We start from the raw sequence: 23551 nt of genomic DNA on the forward strand, positions 1-23551 counted from the left end.
GAAGTGTGTCCAGACTTTTGGTCTGTACTGTATATGTGTATATATGTATATATATATATATATATATATATATATATATATATATATATATATATATATATATATATATATATATATATATATATATATATATATATATATATATATATATATATATATATATATATATATATATATATATATATATATATATATATATATATATATCTCTCTCTCTCTCTCTATATATATATATATATATATATATATATATATAGATAGATAGATAGATAGATAGATAGATAGATAGATAGATAGATAGATAGATAGATAGATAGATGGATAGATAGATAGATAGATATAAGAAGTATAACATTACTGAACTATGAGTGTTGATAGGCTTGTTGTCATGAAACAATCATGAGCATTATCTGTGAAATGTTTGTCTGCAGGTAAGACTGGAGGGCAGTTTCAGCGGTTCAGCAACCCATCCCTCGGGCATTTGTATCAAAATACCACAGGGAAACAACAGAACGGTTCCCTTTTACAAGCATACTCTTTTTTATTGCAGATGGTTCCAGGGTGTGACGTGAACCACTTAACTCCATTCTGTGTCTTTTTTTCCAGTCCTACTGCTTTGAGCTAACATGCAAATGTTTATTACAGATCTATTACCGTATATTCAACATTCTTTGAAACTCACTATCTACACATGAAAGCATTGTACTTACCCTAGGTCACACTACCGCATGACAAAGTGATAGAAAAACTACATTACTGGAACTTCTACTCTTAGATACTAACATTTTCCTCATCTGCAGTTTGGTCGTTTACAGGTGGGTTGGATCCCTCTCTGAGGTAAAAGGTTGGTGTAAAAGGTTGGTGTGAGTCATGCATTGAAAAGTGAAATAATATCCAGCTGACATATAATACACCAGTCAAAAATCGTGTCATAATTTCTTTGTTACGGATCAGTTCAATAAAGCCTCAGGCTTCTCCGTCTTCTAGTACCGTTGTGTTCAAGTTTTTAGAGGATAATTTGAACTATTTATGATATGGGGCCTGTCTGACAGATTTTTTAAAGTTTATTTTTGTTATAGCAGCATCTGGTGCTTTGCTACTGATGCTGTATACAATAAAGAGATTCTATAATGACTTAGGTTTTTTTTTTTACATATTCAAGCACTGTAAGAGAATTAATTAAAACGTATTAGATGCGAAGCAAAAGACAAGACCAAAAAACTTGGTATTTACTTATTTATTTATTTTTTATAGCTGGTGGTAACTATAAACATTCCAATAAATGCTCTCAAGCACAAAGAGACTGGTTGTTTTCATTCGTCTCCTTAACTGAATGGCACACCCTGCCCATGTCAATTCAAGCTGCAGACACAAGGTAAAACTAAATAAATAAATACATTTTTAAAAAAAGTGGCAGTTTCAGATAGAAATAGCCACGTCACAGTTTGGCCTGAAACCATGTGAGGAGGCTAAGAGCAGGAGGGATTGGTTTCCTCAAAGATGTGTGCATGTGACACATTACCACCCAGCTTTGTGAATGCATCAACATAAATTCAGGGAAGGAATAAAAGCTGTGTCACCATGCTGAGGCGGCATTGTGTTACAGCTGGTTTAACGTGTGTTACAACAAAAAGACTTGACGGGTTGCTGCTTTTCTTCTGCATTATGCCACTGCTCTGTGCCTCAGGCAAAAGATAGGTGGGGTGGTACAGCACAAATTGCATTCTTTGATTAATCTCTGACACTAATATCTATATTCAGATTTCAGAATATGTGAATGCACGTACAACCCAACACCCACATAGTACATGTGCACAGGTAAGTTTAGTAACCTAAATACCCTCAGTCTCAAAATCCATGGCAATCTTGGACTATATATACAGTATGTGCAGTATGCACGCAGGAAGCTGATACATTAAAGAGTCACGAGGAAGCTCACTCAAGATGTGGCTTCTCTCATGCATGCACTACAGCAGCTTGAGAAGACTTCAGGTGTGTTCAATTATGCAATACTGTGCATTTCTTGTCAGTATCAAAGACTATACTTTGTTCTGAATGTTAGGACTAAATCTGGTGTCCGTGGCTCATGTCACACTGAGTCCTGAACCCTGTTGCTGTTGTATCAGGACAGTAGCATAAATGAGCCTATCAACAAAGACCCCATTATGTAAATTACATCATGTGCATTTTCATGTCACCTTCAGTCCTCAAGGGAGAGCTATGTCTACAGCTGGTGAACAAATGTTTCATTTTTGCTTGGGTTTGAAGGGAAAATGTTGCACATACCTTTTTTTTTCTTTTTTTTCCAAATGTGGAATTGTGACTTCAACAACCAAACCTCCAATTGAGGTTCTGTCCATGAGAAGTGCAGTCATCTATGTGGTGGTAGAACTCAACTCTTACTCCAAACCACAGGAATGTTTGCCTGTTAAAAAAAAAGTTGCAAAACTGAGCACTGGAAAACAATTTAAAATGATTAAGAAGTCTCGTTTGTTTATGTGTTAGTGCTACATATTTTGTGTTTACCATGGAGACTTCTTAGGAGTAATTTCGGAGACATTTAATAGAAAAGATTTGAGGCGTGGGCAGGTTGTCAGACATGTCACAATGTTAAACCTCATGTGTGTCTGAGTTCAGAAAGAGACAAGTGTATCTGCTCTGAATTCAATCTATTTTTTAAGGGGTAAAATAATCAATGAATAAAATAAAATACTATCAGTATGATTCACTTGGTGTTTAGGAGCGCTCTTACATCACTGCCACAAGTGTTAGGATTAAAGGCAAGAAAGTATAAGTGGTTAAATGAGTAATGCAGCACACTAGATCATAACACAACAATTAGACAGCAAGACTCCCAGCAGGAGTCTTTCTGTGTGGAGTTTGCTTGTTCTCCCCGTGCTTGTGTTGGTTTTCTTCAGGTACCGAAACCTCATCCTGCAATCCAGAAACGTGTATCTTAGATTAATTGGTGTTTCTAAACTGCCCATTGAATTGAGTGCAAGCAGGTATGGCTGTCTTTCTATATGTGATCCTAAGATGGACCGGGGATCTTTCCAAGGTGTACTCCTCCCGTTCGCCCCTCAGAAGCCTGGGATGGGCTCCGGCAGAGCCCTGTGACCCTGAACAGAAATTACAGGGTACAGATAATGGGTGGATAGCTGGTGTGTCATTTCTTTGTAGTTCAGAGGAAAGGGAGTATTGCATAAAAAAACTCAAATCCTTTTTAACTTGAAAAAGACAAGAGACTAACTGGAACTGAAATCAGGTGTTACAAAAAAGCCAAATATAACAGTTATAATACATTATTGCCCAATGTATTTACATGTGACTTTGCATCAGTAACACAAAAATGTTATTTAAAATATGTATTTCTTAAATAGTGTGTAATTCTAATTAACTCTGTGTCTTGCTGTTGAAGAAAAGTTTGCAATCCATCACATATGGGTCCCAACACTTGATAGGTCTGAGGTTGAAACACCTCCCATGTCCCTGAACAGAAATTAGAGGGTACAGATAATGGGTGGATAGCTGGTGTGTCATTTCTTTGTAATTCAGAGGAAATGGAGCGTTGCATAAAAAAACAAAAAAGACAAGACCCTAAAAAACCTGGCTGGAACTGACATCAGGGGTTACAAAAAAGCCAACTATAACAGTTATAATACATTATTGACCAATTTATTTACATGTGACTTTGCATCAGTAACACAAAAATGTATTTAAAATATGTATTTGATTTGATTTCATTTGATTTATTTTATTTTTGTACATGTAAAAAACAACACTTCAAGAGAAGTTTAAGAAAACAAAACAACAAATCAAAGAATTTCATCCTTTAGCACTTAATAACTTAATTTACATGTGCAAAAAAGGAGTAGGAAGAAATGTAAACTTATTTAATCCTACCCCCATTCACTAATCATTTAACCCATATTTATAAATACTCACACACTGTACTCACACTACTAAATAACAGTATTATTATTATTATTATTATTATTATTATTATTATTAATATTATTATTATTATTATTATTATTATTATTATTATTATTATTATTATTATTATTATTATTATTATTATTATTATATACTGTAATTATACTCACAGACATACCTATATAAATATTTATATACACTTATTTACACTATACTAAAAGTTTCCAATCCATCACATATGGTCCCAACACTTGATAGGTCTGAGGTTGAGACACCTCCCATGGGCGGTAGTAATCTCTTTGGCCAGTATTTCCAAAGCCCGCCTCACCTTTCCCACGACTCTCCCATCTCATTGGTCTATCAGCTGCTCGTCTTCACGCGTGCGCAGCAGAGGGCGTCGGCGGAGACTTTTCCTGGTCCGCGTGTGATTGGCCGGGCGGGGGCCGTGACGTCACGGCCTGCCAGCTGATCGCAGGAGAAGCCGGTTTGAAGAGCGGAGTTGGACCGGAGAGGGAGGCCGGGGAGGACCGTCGACGAGCTCGGCCTGGGACGGGACCATCGGATACAAACCCTGGCTGGACCCTTTTTTTTTCTCCTCCTACACGTCGCCCTTTTTAATCGTTAGTGGCGGTACGGTGCAGACGCTTAAAGCCGCTGTCTCGTTAAGCCTGAATTATGGCTCTGCGTTAAATCGACGCAGAGCCTACGCCGTAGGGTGACGGCGTAGGGATCGCGGCGACGCGCACCGTACGCTGCGTAGGCTCTGCGTTGGTGTAACGCGGAACCATAAATCAGGCTTTAGGAGGAGTTTGCGGGTTTCGGGTGTCGAGGAAACATCTGGAACTGACAGGGAAGAAAAAAAAAATCTGAGAGTAAAAGGTGTGGCTGAGGATTTTGTAAGGTTCAGAAAATTGTTACAGAATTGTCTGCAAACGAGAGCGACAAGACACTACAGCAAAGATTTTGAGCATTTGCTCAGTAAACCAAAGATATTACAAAGGCCTAACATATGTATTACTGTTGGTCTGCGCACCTTTTAAAGCTTAACCCCTCCCCACATCTGCTCTGATTAACTGGACTGTTGCGCAGTTAAGACTCGTGAATTTCTATAATTTTTATTTATTTTTTACATTTTTTTTTGTCTTTACTGCTTTGCGGATCGTGTAGGTTTCATAAGTGTGTGATATGTAACAGACGTGGCAACTTTACAGTAGCCAGCCCAGCTGAGTGCCACAGGCAAAACTGGGCGTGGGGGGAAGCGGTCCAAAAAGAGACTAATGATCCACAGATCTTTCTCAAGAGAGGTGCAAATGTGCGCATATTTGTAATAGCACGACTACACTTAACCTGCGCTTCAGTGGAGCCCAGTAGATTGAAGTACGTGCGACTGTCAAACGCTATTTGGAAACTTTTTTAGCGAAGGTGACATTTAAAGGCACACGAAATGTCGTGTGTGTGATAGGGTTTAGTTCAGACTGTGGTTTTGTTTCAGTTCAAGCAGCCGTGCTTTTATGAAAGTCTGTATTTTCTGGTCACTGGGATGGAGCGGGTGTGTCCTCAGCAATGAATGTACATCCAAGCAGAAGAAATGTGAGTTGCTCCTTTTTTTTTCTTCTTTTTTTAACAGTGGTCTCAACCTGTCAGACAATATCTTACAAATCATTCCTCGCAATTATAGTGCGTTTATGTCGCATCAAGTCGATCGTAATTGAGTGCACTGCCAGGCTGACCCCCGTAATTACGATAAAGCTTTAAGTCGTGGAGAAAGCAGATAGAGTGAATTCCTCAAGGCCCCACCCTTTGCAGCGCAACATGGATGTGGAGAGTTGCCCCCCCTCCTCCTCCTCCTCCTCCTCCTCCTCCTCCTCCTCCTCGTCTCTCTCCCTCTCCTTCCGCGTCATTCATTTCCCCTTTCAAGCTTGTCTTATGCTGTTTTTCCCCTCATTATCTCCAGGTGCCTACAGCAGATCTCCACGTCTTTTAACCAGCTTAACAAACCAGACGTCGGGATGGATCTTCCTGCAGGGATCTAGAGGTGTGGAGCGGCCCAGGTAAGGCTGGCTTCTACTTCAATCTACCTTATAGTTCTCTGTTTAACATTTTAATCGCAATTTATTTTTATTGAGATAAATTGGGTTTTGCATGTGTTCAAAGTTTTAACATGGACTTCTTTTTTGGTTTGTTTCTCATTATTTGTCTGTATGGCTGGTAACTGATCTCTTACCATCAACCTGTTGCAATTAAAGTTTACATTTATATATATATATATATGTACTGTACTGCCACTCGTTTTTTTTCTCATACTAATTTTAGTCTTAAGACTTATGTAATTTTGAAGCAAGAGTTCACAGCCCTCTTGCTTTGGCTTATGCAAGCTCAGTTCAAAGATTCCTTTATTAAGGGAGGCAGTAGGTTAAAATATGATAGCTTATCACAACCCCAGTTACACAGTTAAAATTCTTAGGTGGAAAATTCTAATGAGTTTGGTGACTGCATGTACAAACCTCTAATTCCCTGTCTTAGCATTTTGTTTGCTTTTCCCACCTGCGCCTTATGTGCCAGCCAAATAACAGCTCAAACCTTGTCTCTTCCAAGCTCTTGACCTTGTTCCTCCCAAATTGCTGCTTTTGAGGATTCATTAGAAATCCCTTTGGTGATTATTTTAGAAGGGCCTGCCCCGTGCTGAAAACCCTCACATGATTAATTTTACATGATGTCTCACGGAAAAATACACTTTTCCAGGGTGCTCTGGAAATGCTCGCTTGTTGCATGGAGATCACATCTGTTCCTCAAAAGAAGCCATTCAGCCTGCTGTTATTATCTCCTTATTACCTGCGAATTGTGTCTCGTACATGATGCTGCAGACTGGGCCAGAGTCCAGTGGTACAGAACACATCTGGATTATCAGGATGGCACCATTTAAATGGCCAGACCGTGTGTTGTATATTTTGAGAAAATTATCCCCGCCGCCAACGCTCTATGCAGGAAGCCCTATGTCTGAGCTAGTTCCACTCATAAGAGTGTGAGAAGGCGTTTACAAGGCTTCGTTGACCCAAGTCACAATGACGCATTGTGTGTGTTTGAAGACTGGTATGCAAAAAGGATGTGAAGTTGTTGTTTTTAGCAGAGTCAAGGATTGGAACTATGGTATAGATGGGCTTGAATGAGAAGTGCAAAGCTGTCTCGTTTTATAGATAAATAATAAATAAATGAATAAATCTGCAGCACTGGTAGCACGCTCAATGGTAACAAGAAAATGTTTGTGAAGAATTAAATTACTTTAAATTACTTCTTCAGTTGAGCTATTTTTAAAATGACAACAGTATTAACAACTATGGGAACTCAGCTCTGTTCACCTCTTTGCATCTCGTATGAATATTTGCTTCACCCAAACTCTTATCGTTGACAATTAAGTGTGTGTGCATGTATGTACTAGTCAGAATTTGGCAGTGCTTATATCTGCCTTGCTTTATGTTATTCATACAAATTCGCATTGTGATGTTAGTTCCCAGACAGAAACAAGATATGGAAGAGGACAAAAGAACGGAATCTTATGTGTGTGCTCTTTAATTTTGCGCAAAACGTCAAGTCAACCTGAAAGTAATTATTTAGGATGAATGCTGTAAATATGTATTCATCTCTCTTTGTGCATGATTATTAGCAGATATTTCATAAAAATATGTGAAAATTTGTGGTTTGGCAAACAGGCTTTTTTTGTTTAATTTTCCACAACAACCACAAACGGCTCTGGAACTATTTAGCATTTTGAGTTTTGGCGTCATTGGTCAAAAAAAAAATTATCTTTCTAATGACTCCCTATACTCTTCCACTAACTTGAGCTCATGAATGACCAGCCCATCAAGTGGCTTGCTGTAACAGCGCAGGACAGAAAACTGTTACTGAAGGCCAATCCAAGAGGGGAGGATCTGCGGTGGAAATGCAGTAGCTGCAGTGAGGTTGCACAATTCTATGGCCACACCCAGACAGACTCACGATAGCAGTTTTGACTAGTTCCATCTCATTTTTCCTAAGTCCTCTCGATCAGTTTTACATCTTGTGTCCATATTTAAGGGCTGAGCGTAGACATTGTGAATTGAAACAGTGTGTTTCTGGCCATGGTAAAGACGACCAAAGCTCCGTGGCTGGTGTTTCTGATGCTGCGTGTGTGTAATATTTACGGTCTGATAGAGGGACAGGTGTAGTGTCAGTGCTTGTATGTGTATATTTGCACAGATCACGGATCATGTTTAAATGTGTGCAGTAAAGTGAAAAGAGACATTGTCATGAGTCGTCAGCGCAAGCATTACCAGACAAACTGAGGTGCATAACTCATGCTGCGGTAATCATGTCTTCCACTGGGAATTTTTCTTCAGAAATGAAAATTAACAGTTTTATTTGCTAAATACAGGTAATTAACTTAGCCTAGTTTGCTTGAATAAACCCCACCAGTTTTATGAACCAGAGCCTTAAAGTTGGGCGTTTCGTAAGTTGGATAGACGAGGCAGAAAGTTTCTGGGCCATATCATGATTGTCCTGGATATTGACCCCTGGTGCATATGTGGGATTTTCTCCTTAAAGAGTAAAGAGTTTATTTTTCACTCTTTTCTATAGGTGACCTAGTTCAAGAATATGACAATTGCGCTTTGTCAAATTTGTACGCATACATAAAGGCATCTCCCGTACCCTAAGGGAGCAAGGGAGGAAAGAATGCAACATTAGTGGAGGTTTGGGCTGGGCCTTGCTGAGATTTGATTGGTGGGTAAGGTCTAGCCTCGTGAAAGTACAGCCTGACCTAAAACTAAAGCTGTGTTAAGATTATTTGAAGCTGAAGCGATGCAGTAGCACGCTCAGCTTTTGGCTGGTCTCTGCAGGGCCGGCAGCGAGGAGCAGTGGGCCTCTCAGCAGACCGGCTGGAATGCGGACCATATGTAAGAGGCATCCAAGGAATGTAACTTGGCCTCGCTGAACTGACCAACCTAAAGACACAGCGAGAGCGGAGGAGGATAAGGAGGAGAAAATGAAGGTAGTCTGAAGAAGATGATATAAAATACAAAACTGATCATGGAAGGTGAAAAGAGGTTGTAGGAAAAATTACAGCTCAGTTGAAAGATTGGAGCTTAGAAAAGTATATGAGATGGTGGAGAGGATGACGGAAAGCACAAACTAAAGTAGGAAAGTAAGGAAAAGGTAAATGCATGCTGAATAAACAGTTAAATTAGTTATTGTACTTCCCTTATGTATTCTCTAATAGAATACTTTAAAACAGAAATATTTAGTGTTTCAAAAGATTGCATTAGAAGTAAGGACTACACCTGCAGCATTGTACGTTGCTATACTTTCCCCATTTGAGGGTTATTCAGAGCAGAAAAAACTATCTGATTGACAAAATTTGATATGCAACAGTTTTAATCTCTTTTTTCACTCAAATGAAGAAAAATCACATACTGTCAATTTGCAGTTTTTCTATATATTCTTAGAATTAACATCTTTGCATGTTTGATAGTTGAACAAATTAACTTAAATAATTTCGGGCTTTCAGACCAGAAGTGTATATTTGTATTTAATTTTAATTTAATTTAACTTTTTGTTTTGCCCATTATATGCATTTTTGGGACTTCTTTCTTTGGATACCAACGCCGCAGCATATCTAACGTATTATTTACACCTGGGTAGTGACTTCTGCCGTTGAAGAGTGGAAGTGTATTATTGTGTAGGTCACAGCTTTGTTCAGGAGTTAAATGTTGTTAGAGCGCGGTTCATACCTTGTGGCGTTTCAGACCACAGTGTTCTTCCAGCTCACTAACGCAGGGTGGATGTCTCTGTTAGCTTAGCACACTGTGTTCTTCGGCCATCTGGGTACAGCTGGGGCCAGAACAGCAGGAAACAATCTTTCACACAGAAAACACATACTCATACAGGCAATCGCATTTTTTAAATATAAAATCCATGCCATTGCGTCTTGTACCCAAATGTACGACCTCAGTGGGATGAGTGTTCAAAGGAATGGCACTTGCTGCATGCGTGATTTGAAAAAAAAAAAAAAAAAAAAAAAAAAAAAAATATATATATATATATATATATATATATTATTAAACAAAAATTACTATTATAATTTATGGTCATTTTTCAGATGCATGAAGGAGATAAAATATTAAAGGATTTCCCGTTTTCAATGATTTCACTTGAACCCTTCCTTATAGTAATAGGAAAGAAACTCCATTTAAAAAGGAAATGTAACGTAAAAAAAAACAACATTTTTTATCCTTGTGAGCATTTATTTGGGTGTATGAAGATATAACCAAATCAATTGGTCCCCACAGAGGAAAGGGTCTGACTCCATTCGCTTAAAACCAGCTGTTGTAAATAGGGCTTTTATTAAAGATGAGCTAATATTAGTCATCTATTAGAAAAATCTGACATTGATTCTGTAGAAACTGCAGCAAAACATTGATCAACCTGCCTTCATCTATAATCAAACAAGTTTATGGTAAACATTTTTACATCCAGGGGTCTGTGTAATGAGGAGTTGCATCTTTAACATAGTTGAATAGGATTTTTGTTTTTCATTAATTAATCTTTACACTCCTGCTAGTTTAAGTTTAATGACCGTCTGGTAAAGACGAAGTCTCCGCTCCACCCTGTACCGCTGACGAAGACACTCAATATTACTGCGCTAATCAAGAATGTGGCTTCAGAGCAGTGTGCAATAAAACAATTGTAAAGTGGGGGTTTTGGCCATAGCTGCAGTTTAGTTTCCTGTATTTTGAAGGCTGCAGAGTATCTCCTACTCTAGATAGTGATCACTTAGTGGAAGAATGAGAAATCTGGAAAGAAAATAGGTTGAACCCCTCTCAAACAGGAGGTTCCACTGTCATTTGTTTTAAAAGAATACATTGATGCACCTTTGCATTCTGCATTTCTAACTATCTACAAGTCTTCGATTTGGGTGTTTTCCTCTCTGTATGCATACAAGAATGCTCAGATTTGAGAACATTATTATATACCGTATATTAGACAAAACTGCTCTATTAATTTAGGAAAATGAGAACTAATAGAGTAAACTGTTGTTACATGTCCGGTGGTGTCGCTGTTGTGTATAAATATCACAGTGTGGGTGTAATATTAATATATCAGGCATCCTGAGTTACTTAACCTACTCAAGATTTACTTCTCAATATGTAGCAAATTACCATTGATGGCTTATGATGCCCAATGTCGTAGAGAGAAATGTCAGGGAGACAAGGTAAAGAAGGAAGGAGTCTTATATTGTGACCCTACTTTGCTCACATTATCATAAAATCAAAAGTGGGATGGTACAAGCCTGCCCATTCAACCTGACTCTTGATGCAGTGTCTACCCAGAGGTATATATTTAGAGAAAATAGTTAAGAAAAAGAAACTGATCATTAAAGAGATGTTTTTTTATCCCTCTCTGTCCCTTTCTGCTCCTCTAAAGAGAGGGAAGGGATGATACTGAGGAGATTCTCTGAATTCGTACCATGCATGGGCAGCTGCCACTTCTTATTCATTTGCCCGACAGGCATTTCCTGTCTTTCAGCACGTTAACTAAACTGCTAGTTTAAGGGGGAGGCTGTACGTATATAGTGAGAGAGAGAGAGAGGAAGGATGTATTCATGGGGACTACAGAGACATTTAACTGGAGCAGGGAATGGGCACAAACAGATACATAGGAGAAACAATGTACTCTTTGACACACGTCTTCCCAGTGGTAGGAAGGGAGATGACAGCCGGAGGAAGCACACAAATCTTTTCTTTATGTTGGGCCTCCTTTATCCAGTGTTCACACCCCTACTTCCACTGCTCTGTGTTGCATCTCACTTGTGTCTCAGGACCTTTGTCTCTTCACTCCGTTCAGTTTTATTTTTCAAAGTGGGATTTTATTGTGCATGCATGTGTGCATGTTTGTGAGTTTGTGTATAAACTATGAGAAATGGTGTCTTTCATAAGGAATCTGCATGCACCAGACTCAAATGTGCACAGATTTGAAGTTATCCTGTGTCAGTGTCTCGTGTGTGAATGCCTGGACGAGGTTGCCTCATGTCATGATATCACAGAAGTAGACACTCTGTCACCTTCCTCTCCTCCTACACACCCATTCTCAACTGTTCCCATACATTCCTGGTCACAGATGCTCTCTATTAGATCCTGGTGGACACTCTGCAGGTCATCACTGGAGAGCCCGTGTCCTCTTCCTCTTCCCCACCTGCTGACTTCCTGTCAGCTCACATCACTGTCTTCCTTCAGCAAATACCAAAGTGCCTTTAAAAGAAACCAGCACATTTGCAAGCTCTGTAGTCCAGATGAAAGACGGTCTTACATTTTTTTCACCAGTGTGTACAATGACTGTGGCATAATTGTCGTACGGTTATTTTGGCTTGATGTGTATTTTAGGAGCAAAAGTGCTCTGAGATTTTGGGTCTGTGTGTATATTTGTGTGTAGTGGAGTTACTTGTATCACAGGCTCCACCCGTTCTTGTTTCTCTGCACGTCCCTCTAATTCACCCCCAACCCTCCAGATTTGGCCTCTAAATTAGAAGAAAACCTCTTATTACACCACTTTGGAACATTACTGGATGTTTCCTTCATGTCAAGAGGCCTAACCAGACAAAGTCTCTGAGGAGCATATTTGCTTTTACAGGGCTGAAGTTGGTTTTAAAAAAAAAACAAAACATATTTTTTTGTTTTGTTTGTTTGTTGTATTTTTACCACTTGAAATTGTTCATCCATTCCAACTATAACTGGTTTCATTTTGAATCATTAATTCATATCCGGATAAACCGCTGCCTTGGGCACAAACAGAATATACAATATGGATGCAAAGGCAAGCAATATGCTCACAGTCAGTCTGCTTGCTCTTTTTCTGTCAGCAGTGTCGAGTCACATTTTGTCCTTCACGTGAGAGAAAAGCTGGTCACACCTCTAAACCATGATGGATTCATCTAAACCCAACTCCTTGTCCCTGTGCATATATACATTTTACTCATGTGCTTCCAGTGTACATAAAACCCCTTTATATCATCACGATAACAGATTCCACTAACTTCCATATTGTTCGCTCATCTCTGATCAATTGCAAAAAATCCAGGAATATACGTAGTTGGTAAAACCTTGTGTGACAGAGCACTAGTGTTAGCATGCATCTCCATGAGAACTACACTTCAGATGTGTGTTTGTTTAATGTAAACTTGTTGAAATTAATCATCTTATTCCTAAATAAACATTTGACACCAGGTGGATGGAAGCACTGACAGTTAGGTCAAGCGCTTGACTTTGAGCATTTGCAATACTTTGGGTCTTTTGTTTCCAGGCTGTAACAAATTCGCTGGTGAGTTTGGAGTCACTGACACAGTTTCAGGCTGCTTTCAGACCTGTGGCCCGTTTGTTTTGTTCCGATTCAGGGGCTAAATCGATACAGTTGTTTCGTTTCTCGTTTGTGGGGTTTGTGTTCACAAGGCAAGCGTCCGTAGCAGTTCAAAGCTGATAACAAATGCCATGCGAACCAGCTGTTCTCTCATTGGTCAGAAATGAACGCGGAAGGAGTTTCCTCTTCCGCACCGCGGGAAAAATAACACGCCCCTTTCACAGAGAGGCCGTAAAGCGCAGACCGCCGCCGGCTTTCCCATTCATTTATGTGCGACCGCTCTGCACCGAGCGAGCGGAGCTCAGCGGCGGGCGAGAGGGCGCCTGCCGCGGCGTTTGCGCTGCGCAAACCCTGCCCTAATTGAAAATGTTTTAATTTCACCGTGCCGTGCTGGGACGACATCTCGGCACGTCCAATAGGAGAGAAGGTGGTGGAGGCTGCGCCGACTCTTCTCCTTGTGCCGCGGTCGCACATACACAATGAATGGAGTTGTGTCGGTTGCTGTGTCGATTATGTTCTCACTACAAATAATAAAAATGAACCGCTTCACGTCTCGAATAGAATCGAGCCGAGACCACCTCTCCTAGGTGATCTCGGCCCGCTTGTTTTGTCCGAGCGCGATTGCTGTGTTCATATATACCAAACGATCCGATCTTTAGGGGGAAACGCTCCCTGTTCCGGAACAACTGCTCCAAACGGGACAGGTGTGAAGTTGGTTGATGGATGATCTCATATTTGTGTTATACGAAAGAGTTCACGGGCGACTTAATGACCGAGAGCTGCTCAGGTCCTATGGCTGCTAAACAAGGCTAAATCTTCACCAATCCACCACAGTACTTAGCAGATGATAAGAGGTTTTTATGCTTATATCCTGTGTTTGAGTTATGCCAAATTTGACGTTTTGCATTGTGACCAAGCATCTCCACTCTAGTCTCGCCTCTCCAAAGGACAGCGTTTCGGAGGTTTTATAGTTGGCTCGGATAAACTTTGTAAACCTACGCCAAGTTGCAAAGTTACATTAGGTCTAATTGAAGCCTGTGAACTCTGAGTGCACCCCTTGGATTTGTGGCATTGTAATGATCGTGTGATTGTGACCTCGGGGTAAACTTGACCACCAAGTTCAACTGTCTTGAATGTTATTCACCTGTGAATAATCTTTCTCACTGAGGACATGCTTACTCAAAAATATTTGAAAATAATCTTAAAACCCTTTCTAGGTAGGTGGGGCGACAGTTGCTTCTCTAAGATCATTGCCGGTGTCTTTTCTCCTTTGCATGGTGATAGCACACGCCTGAAGTCCCACAAACTGACAAAGCCTCAGTTTTTTTTTTTTACAAAGCCTCAGTTCTTAAAGCAGGGGACACACTTGCTGATTATTGCTTAGTCTTTAAGAAAAGATGATGATGATGATGATGATGATGATGATGAAGACGATGATTACGATGATTATTGCTAGTTCCTGATGCATAAAATTTTGGATTAAAACAGGCTGTACTTTCATTTTTACATCACTATAAGTTACAGGCTCGGTGTTTCTGGAAAACTATTTATATTACGGATTCCAATAAAATTCTTCAACAGTTCCAATGAACAGATGTTTTGGATTATTTTTGTAGCTTACATCGATATTTGAATGCAATCCATCCCAGAACAAATTATTTGTTTGCGTGTGTAGGTGGAGGGGGGGGGGGGGTTATATTTGAGAATGTCTTGCATGGGACACACTAAATTTTAGTTGTGCAACTGTTTCACTGTCTGTGAATTGATTATTCTGGTGTATGGTGGAAGTTTGCTGCCATAACTCAAGGGTCAAGTACATTTGCTTGAAATCAAAATTATTAGGTATTGAAAACATATAAGAAACTTGGCAGAATCTGTTGAAAATGTGCTCCCTGCTCACAACTCACCATTAGCATACTCAAGATTATGCAACCTTCCATAAAGAATCCAAGATGGTATACTGAACTGTAGTGTTAGCCCAGCATCTTTAATCTCATTTTAATCTTTGTGTGGTGGCTGCTAGTATTCACATATGGGCTTTTGTTGCTTTGTGGGAGGAGCTTATCTCAGTATTCATTGGGACGAAAGTGGGATACTCCTTGGGCAGGTCACTAGTCCATCACAGAAAGGAGAAACATTTAAGCCTGTGCTGTTTGAGTTATATTTCTACATCAGCACAGTCTCCACTAGGGGTGCAACGACTATTCAACGTTGTCGACAAAAATCGATGATCAAAACAGTCGCCAACTAATTTAATTGTTGACTATTGTTTACAAAAAGAGAATTTCAACGGAGTGAGCCACCTTTCTTGTCCTTCATTTTTAATGAACACATCATTTAAACAACCTAATTTAAAATGTAAAAGCTGACCGCTAAATTAGAGCCATTTAATAATTATGAGATTTATAATCCGACAAGTCGACTAATCGTCTCATTAGTCAATAGTTGCGAATTGCAGCCCTAGTCTCTTCTCAAATTATTAAAAATGAAGGATGGTGTTTCTGATCCACCGAGGTGCACGAGGAATGTGCGATTTAGAATACATTTGTAAATATATAACTTTTGTCCGACCTCTCGTTGGCCACCCTACTAAAACCCAAGTTAATAGTTATATCATCCCTGTGACTTGACACCTTTTTGAACTAGTACGATTTTATTTGCGTCTTTTTGGCAAAAACTGAAAGGGAACACACATTGGACACTTCCTGGTGGATGTTCCTGGTGGAATAATGACTCAGTTTGGAGATGGCTGGCCAGCGTCCTCCAGGAGTTAACTTATCACCTGCACAGTGCCAGTTGGGCCTGAATCATATAAACGCGGCATTGCTGCTTGTGTGTTCACGTGTTTGTATATACACACTCTGAGAAGCCTTTTTCAGCCTGTTACTTAGGCTGGCTGTAATTGTCCTGGGGATCGTCAGCCCTGTGTAATAAATCAGTCCTCTGGTACATTGTGTTCTCCACTCTGGGATGGCCTCGGTGTACATGTTGTGTGAATACTTAACATAATGTGAGGAGGGAGAACATAGCTAAGAAATAATAGGGGTTGAACATTACATTTAGGGTAGAAAAAACCGAGTTCTGTCTCAACGAAAGTTGTCTTTCATGCGCTGTAAAAAAAAAAACAATAAATGCATATAATTAGAACGAATAAAGGATAAATGTGTTTTTGAAAAGTTCATTTTTCCATATTTTGTCTTTTATATTCTTTACAGGCAGCTTTTTGTCTAGGTTTTTTGTTTAATTGATGACACTTTTATGACTGCTTGTCATCTGGTGTCACGTTTCAGGGTAATGATGCACAGAGAAGAAAATCATTTTTTTGTCTATTTGTTTTCCATAGTTAATACATGGGTGGGTTTTTCAAGCGCTTCTTTCGTTTGTCATTGTGCTTCTGATGCGAACCGACAAGTTGCTAGATTTTAGTATGTTGCCAGGGGGAGATTTGTCTCTCTCTGTGTCATATTAGGGTTATTGCATGGGCACCAGTCTGTTTTGCTTTTTTTGTAGTGCTGATCTCTGACCTTGTGAGCATTTCCTGCTCTCTTTTGACTATCTTTTCTTCCTGTGAAGTATTTTATTTATTGCACCTGTGTGCAGGTATCTCTTCATCCTTGTGTAAACGTTAATCTTCCTGCCCACTTAAACGCAATCTGCGGGATGCAAGAGGAAACTAATCGTGTCACTATTAACAAAGGCCAATGGTGCTATCAGGCCAATGGTGCTATCAGGTGCTTCTTTGTAAATGTACTCAATGAGTACAAAGGAGGAGCCTTTGCCCTGGATGTCCTCTCCAATATTACACACTCACAATGGATCCCTCTGGATTCAATATAACATGAAGGCCAACAGCCCATTCAGAATTCTTCCTCAAACTAGTATGACTGGACGAGGACAGTGTGTGTGCATGCGTGTATGTGTGTGTGTGTGTGTGTGTGTGTGTGTGTGTGTGTGTGTGTCTGTCTCTGCAGTCCAGAGCTTTCCAGCGCTGCTCAGAGCAGCATGGGGTTCGTTGAGTTTCTAGGGGTTGCTGGGTTCGCCGTGCTGCTGGGAGCTAGTTTGCCTAAAGTCCCGTCCTTGAACTGTGAAAGAATATGCTGCTAGGGAAAGGCTTTTCAGACAGACTGACTGCAATAGTTGAAGTTAGGCCAGTTGAATGGAAGCCAGGCCAGACAAATCCTGGGCTAATCAGAAGTATTACACAGTGGCCATCTGAAGGGGGATGTGAAAATGGCACATCACACAAAGAGTGTATTTGTTTTTTTATCTCTAACATTCAAGGCCATGCTTAAACTTTTAAAATGATCTCAAAGTAGATGAATGTTATTCCGATAAGGAGCTTCACCATTCCACCAACATTTCTTTAAATAACATTCATAGGGATGCAAATTAGTGGGATTTTCCCAAGGTGAAATTAGGAAATACTTGACAGGCTGGTGAAAACAGTCCCACTCCCTTGGGTGTGGAAGTGTCTAAACTGTAAAGAAAATTCCTTCATTCCACCCTGTATGGCTGTTGTAAGCTGAACTTCCCCACAGGACATGAGCTGTTTTCTATCAGGAGTTCCAGGCTGTAAGCAGAGGCCAAACTATCTCGCAAGTCAAGACTTCTGTATTCAATTATAGCAAAAGCAGAGAGAATGCTGAGGCTGTAGGCTGGCATTCTTCATGCAGGTTAGTTTCATGCTGTTACATGAACACAGCGGGGGTTTTCATGTGTACACATGCTCTTAAAATGCCTGTAAACTGCAATATTCATAAATAAGAACTCGATTTTTTGTTCTTTTTCATTGTTCTCTCTACCTCTTCACCTTTCTCTCAAGAGATCCTCTTCAAGTCAACACAGAAGCAGTCTGTGGGTGTTTCTGTACCAAGCTGCAACCATTCTGGTCGAAAGCAGAAGCCAACATAGACGGGCCTTAAAGATGGAGCAACAGTTGCTAGGGGAATAAATAAATAACCATAACTGCTGAAAATTCAACTTATATCACCATAAATCTGTCTGGACACACAACATGGTTCATTATCTTTGTGAGGCAAGGTTATGATCTTAACAGTTAATTTAGTCTCTTAATTTGTAATCTTGCCTGATTGAGGGGATGTTAGCTTCTAGTAGGCGTGTGCTGTTTTTTGATTGACAGGTGTCTCATCCCATTATCCTCTCTCTCTGTCACAGTAAGCAGCAAATTGCCTTAAACCATCCCTCAGGAGAAACCACGGCTGACTTCAGTGGTGCGCAGCACATACTTTTCCTCGGGTTATGATGTGTGTAACTCCATTTCGGGAGTAGCCTTCTCATTGGCTGACCTACAGCAGTTCTTCACTGGCAAGCTTTATGTTCTCATGTACCAACTAAAGCTGCCAGCTGAAGAACTGTTGTGGTCGGCCGTTTCCTGCAATGAAGATCTGCCCTTTCCCAGGCATGACATGAAGATAATGACAGACTAAAATCCATCTTACGACCAAAATATTTAAATGATAAGTGGATTCCTTTGCTGAGCCGGAAGCTCCTGTCACTTATGCAGCATGTTCATGTGTTCAGAGTCACACCATGACACCTGCTGTATCATGTAACAACAATATTGCATCACGGAGGACAGCTGTCATTCTGGGTTAGTTTTAATGATGGAGAAGTAGTTCACTTTATTTTTCTTTTCTATTTAATGACGTGTTATTGTCCTGTTTTGTGGAATATTAGTTTCACCTGACTTGCGTCATCCTGAACTCATATTCAGGTGCTATCTTTTTTCACCCAGGCATAAGATATAAATATTTTAAATGTAAAAGAAAAAGATATTCAGTTAAATTTTTGTTTCTCCTGACTTGTGAAGTTTTACTGTGCTTTTAACGTTTAAACAAATTTCTGAATTCGTTTTTATTCAAAAGCAGATCAGTCGTCACAACTTATGAAACTAACTAGTCAGTTGTTTTTTTATGTTATAATAGATATCACTGATTCCATAAAAAAAGAAACGTAATTGGTGAAGTTAATAAAACAAGAAATAAATTAAAGGATAGGCAGACAAAGCCTGGTGTCATTAACATTTTTCCTCCAACAGCCAAGAGTGTCATGCTAAGGAAAACCCATAAACATTCATGCATCATGCATCTTGCATGTGACCTTCAGCAGCCATAAATCGAACTTCAAGAGAGATGGCAATGCCCAGAGCAGGATGTGAGAGCAGACGTGTCCTTTTAAAAGCTGCCAACCAGCATCGAACAGAGGGAAGGAATGTTCTGAGGCTTTAACAAAACCAGATGTCCCGGCTTACTCTCCCTTGCACACATGCTCAGTGCTGCCTTCTCTTACTCCTCGAGGTCTTACTTAACACCACAGATGGAACCAGGAACTGGGCAGAGTCCTTGCTCAGCCTGTCTGACGTACATCATCGTCTTTATCAAGTACCTTAACTGCAGTCTGGCTTCTAGCTCTGTAAATGTGGCCCAATCTCTTTATCTTCTTGTCTGCTACTCTTTTACCTGCTTGTCCCTATATTGGCAGACCTTTTCATCATCCCCTTCCACCCCCACAATCCTCCTTTGCTTCAGTTAGACTTGTGCACAGCTCACAAACACACACACATACACTTAAAGGAGACACCGGCAGGATTATTCCAGTCTGTCTCCTGTACATCCTCTTTAGGCAGCACTGCCAGTACTCTGCATTAATGCGTCATAACGCTGCATGCTAGGGTCGCGCCTTGACCTTGTGTGTTGTGTAGGTTTGCTGGAAGTCAGTGTCTCGGCTGGCTGAGTTATTCCTAGGGAATTGGGCTGTGAGTGCATTAAGAGATTGAAGAAGGAAGGATCCACGAGGAGAGGGAGATGCAAATGGATGGAGCCACCTGACACAACCGGGTTGGACACGTTTGCTGTATGGATCAATGTACATGAAAGCAAATGTGTGGATTCAGCACTCACAAAGTTATTATCAAGCCTTTCAGATTTTGTTTTATTTCACACTAACTTTAAAATGGGTGAAATGTATCCCCCCAATCACCTTATATACTGTACTGTTCTCCAGACATTGTTTTGTGGACTATTTATTCTAGGGGTGGGAATCTTTTACTATCTTACCATTCGATTTGATTCCGATTTTTGGGGCGATGATTCGATTCAAAACAATTTGATTCATAATGATTTCTGCTTTAATCTATAGGTGTGCAAAGGATCTTCATGATCTATTCCAGTCTGCTTTGCAAGATAGAATGATGACAGTGTCTTTTTCACATTTGTTAAATTTTAAACATGTATCCATACTAAGATGGAATTGTTGCAACTGTTACACATTGCCTAAGTAACAAAAATAACATGCCTTATAAAAAATAGTGCAGTTAAACCTGCTACCTTTTAAATTCTAAGGAAAGTGCCTTTTCCAAAAAACAGTGTGTGGACCACAACTGCTACTCTAAGTAGCTAGCTATAAAATACGTTTGGAACAACTTTAAAGAGCTTCTGTATAATCAAAATGGTGCAGTTGAACAAGATGCATGTTCATTTCAAAAGAAAGTGGCAGTTCCACAAATAAAATGTGGAATAGTACTGTTGCACAAATGAAAAACATTAATATTTCTCAGTAGCTTTAAGAATAATGAGGTACAAAAATACAAGTTCTTTTGAAATGGAAAGAAAGCACCCGCGTGAGCTCTCTGAATTTTTCATGAAAGTGCCTATTGCAACAATAGAATTGTCCATGACTGTGCAACTGACTGTATGATTTTCAACAAATCAGGAAAGAAAACCGGACATGACTCGTGTCCATGATTACCGTCCATTTGCAGGAGCAACATTCAGGTTCTTTTGTAGGAGAAGAAGCTGATCCACATGTGCTGAGTAAGACTTGGCTGGGCCGTCACTATAGTCCCCAGCAGCGGAGAACACTCCCTCAGCTCCCTCAGCTGCAGCGCTAGTGCCAGGGACACGAGGAGCATTTAGCCCGTCCAGCCAAGAGAGGGGACGCTGTCTCATGGGTCCTCCACCATATGGGAGGGTTCTCTGACAGAGAAAGTGGAGGGGCTTCCAGATACTTCTTCAGCTCCTCTTCACCTCTCTGATTCTGGCAGACTTACGTACCGTCCAGAACAGGCTGCGTGGTGACGTCCGGACGTCCCACGAAATTACAAAATGGAGGCCGACAACCAGCGGATTTGTTTTATTTTTTATTATTATTTAAAACCGATTTTGAGACATTTTATATCGATTCTTAATCATAGTAAATGAGAATCACAATTCTCATGTGAATTGAGTTTTTGGCACACCCCTACTTTCCCTTTTGTGTAAATATTAAGACAATCTGTTGGGACTGGGGTTATATTTGCATCTGATCAGATATGAGCCTATGAGATGTCTTTACAAGCTGGCTCATGTCCACCTGTGTCTCATAGACATATTAAGATGTAATTAAGATGTAGTTATGAATTATCATGATGATGACAGAGCTTTGAGAGGGATGGCAACCACCAACCTGAAAACTGTGTCGACGCCCAAGAGCAGAGAAGCCTCCATCACCCATAACGGACAAACTTGAACCAATAGTAATGTAGTTATGACAGGCCCGGATCAGATAAGCAACTAGCAAATAGTCATGACAAATGAGATCCCAAAATCCTCTGTGGAGATGGGAGAACTTTGCTGAAAAGCAGCTACCAATGTAAGCTATCGTGCCTTAATGCTGGAGTGACCAGACATAAGTCGTTCCTCCCCAAACAAACTGACAGCCAGCGAGAGTTTGTCGAGACAGCTTGGATGACAGCAAGAATAGAAGAAGCACAATTCCTTCATCTAATCAACTAATTGAAGGAATATTAATATTGTCCACACAGACAAACATTGCCTACCTGCTTTCTCTTTCAGAGACGAATGAATGCCACCTACGCCACGGGACCAGGGTGGCTTACACCTGCGGCAGCTGTTTCGCCAGCTGCGAAGAGCAAAACAGAATTGCAAAGCATGATGAACGCACAGCTGCTGCAAACGGATGTGGAGGAAGATCTTTAAAGGAGGACTGATTCCACAGAAACACTGCCGTCAAACAAGATTTAGTACCGACTCATAAAGCTTTTCTGATCTAATTGAACACATGCATTCTGCTTCTATCAGTATGTACGTTATAAGAATAAACATTTAAGCTTACTTAACATTCATTAATGACACCAAGGGATTTCTGGATCTCTAACTGTTTCACCTAAGTGAGGCAATCCATCAGAGGAATATCTTAACAGTCTCTCCACTCAGATTTTTGGCATTAAATTTTAAACAGTGTGTAAGTGCATTGTTCCGCATCCATCTTGGGTGCAACATCCACATGTCGGCAGCTGAAGCGTACCACATAAGTGCACCGGTCTGCAGGCATATGGACTTTGCTAACAACCTTCCTGCTGGAGACATACTGTACATTATACTGCTGGGTAAAAAATAATCTTGAAGTGTGAGCTGCTCTTTTTTATCAGTGATAGAAAACACTTTCTCAAACAATTTATATCATCTGTAGATGAGATAGCGACCAGCACTTTAGCATATTGTGGTATGGTGGCGCAGTCATCTGCTCAGTTTTGTATCTGTACATAAAATTGACTAAGGTTGTCAAGATGATTATTTCATTAAATTGATTAATCTTGAAACAGTTGCAGATAGAAAATCTCAGTGGACTTTAATGGCCCAAAACAGGCACCATTTGAAGAAGAGAACAGGTAAAATCAGAACTAACAATGGCTTGTTGGAGGGTCACATTAATGGTGCGTATGGGGTGTTTAATGTGCAACATAGAACTGAGACGTGTCCGTGGAATCCAGCCATAATTAATGGCATTGATTTCATCCATGCTAAGATGCGACAGAGGAGCTGTTGTTTGGATTTGATTAACCAATCGTTTTTAGTAAATATTTCACTGTTGCATTCTTTTAATCAACATCAGGCAGGAATTTGCTGAGGAGTTAGTTAACACACACAGCTCAGCGGGCTGTAATCTGTTTTCACTGCTAAATTCAACTTGTGAATTTAGAAAAGCGCAAGGAAATCCAGAAAGCATCAAAAAAGGGAAAGTTAATGCTTTACAACTTTCCACAATGACTGATGTGCAACTCGTTGACTTTCATTTAGTTTTACAATCTCTTGAATCTGATTTTTTATTTTTTTAATCATTATTGTTAAATGTATTTTAAATGGCTGTAAAATAATTGTTAGTCTTAAAGTTTTCTTTTACCACTTAAATTTAAAGTTCAACAAGAATTCCAAGC

General features: G+C 40.0%; 1 long non-coding RNA gene across 1 annotated transcript; it reads left to right on the forward strand.

Moving 5' to 3' along the window:
* Positions 1-4660: 4660 nt before the first annotated feature.
* Positions 4661-22448, forward strand: LOC133441724 (uncharacterized). The gene is made up of 3 exons (XR_009782491.1): positions 4661-5526; positions 5891-5987; positions 22170-22448. It is a non-coding gene; the product is annotated as an uncharacterized LOC133441724 (long non-coding RNA).
* Positions 22449-23551: the final 1103 nt, after the last annotated feature.

The sequence above is a fragment of the Cololabis saira genome, chromosome 4 (genome assembly GCF_033807715.1).
Source record: "Cololabis saira isolate AMF1-May2022 chromosome 4, fColSai1.1, whole genome shotgun sequence".
NCBI classification, from domain to species: Eukaryota; Metazoa; Chordata; class Actinopteri; order Beloniformes; family Belonidae; genus Cololabis; species Cololabis saira.